Source organism: Stegostoma tigrinum, unplaced genomic scaffold, assembly GCF_030684315.1.
Source record: "Stegostoma tigrinum isolate sSteTig4 unplaced genomic scaffold, sSteTig4.hap1 scaffold_66, whole genome shotgun sequence".
Lineage (NCBI taxonomy): Eukaryota > Metazoa > Chordata > Chondrichthyes > Orectolobiformes > Stegostomatidae > Stegostoma > Stegostoma tigrinum.
Window position 1 is genome coordinate 1,478,698 of NW_026728600.1, and position 901 is coordinate 1,479,598.

A 901-nucleotide genomic window follows, 5' to 3' on the forward strand; every position below is an offset into this window, starting at 1 on the left:
ACTTTTCTAAAACTGAAGGCATTTCATGAAAAACAGCAGTTATGCAGGATAAACAGACGGAACACAGCAGAAACTCAACATACTCAGCTGTATTGGTGGGAAGTGAAACAGAGCTGAGGCTTTGGGTACAACGGGATTCTGGCTCAGAACATGTCTTCCCTGAATGGAAACACATTGCCTGACCTGAGAAAATGTGAGCTTGTTTTGACAGGAACGTAGTTGGCAGGATTTGAACCTGCGCGGGGATACCCCAATGGATTTCTTTTCCATCGCCTGAACCACTCAGCCACAACTACCGGCCACTGACTGACTTTTAGTATTTCTTTTGAAAAGTATCTAACAGGAAAGGCGAGGATTCGATTTGTGATGCCTGTGCCACGACCCTAATATTTACGGTCGCCTTGTACTTGATCAGAAAGGAGTCGGCTGTTGTGGGATTAAATTGAACTAAACACGTTGATGAACGATAAAGTGGATGGAAAGGATCCATTTCCATGAGCGGAGACATTAATTATCAGGGCAATGGATCGAGGAAGAATTATGTCCTTGCATTTTAATCGCGCCTTTCACCACCACCCTAATCACAGCCAATGAAGTACATTTGGAACAGAATCATCTTTGGCAAATCTAACGTGCAATTCAGAGCAGTTGGTTTAATGAGAGGTCTAAAAACAAAATGCTGGCATTGGAGACGCCGATGAGTTCACACCGAACTTTGGAGGCTTGTTGCGTGCTGATTTATACTCGGTGTGTTATCTCAGAGAAAAGAGTTGCCCATTTAAATCAGAGATAAGGTGGGTGTTCTCACATTCAGGGAGAAGCAAATCAATGGAATTCTTGAGAACAGTGGTTGTCCTTGCTCGGTTTATTCAAGGCTGAGAAGACATTTCGTCATTTTGGT

At 43.4% G+C, this 901-nt stretch overlaps 1 non-coding gene across 1 annotated transcript; it reads right to left on the minus strand.

Moving 5' to 3' along the window:
• Positions 1–214: 214 nt before the first annotated feature.
• Positions 215–296, minus strand: trnas-aga (transfer RNA serine (anticodon AGA)). Its single transcript has one exon. It is a non-coding gene; the product is annotated as a tRNA-Ser (tRNA).
• Positions 297–901: the final 605 nt, after the last annotated feature.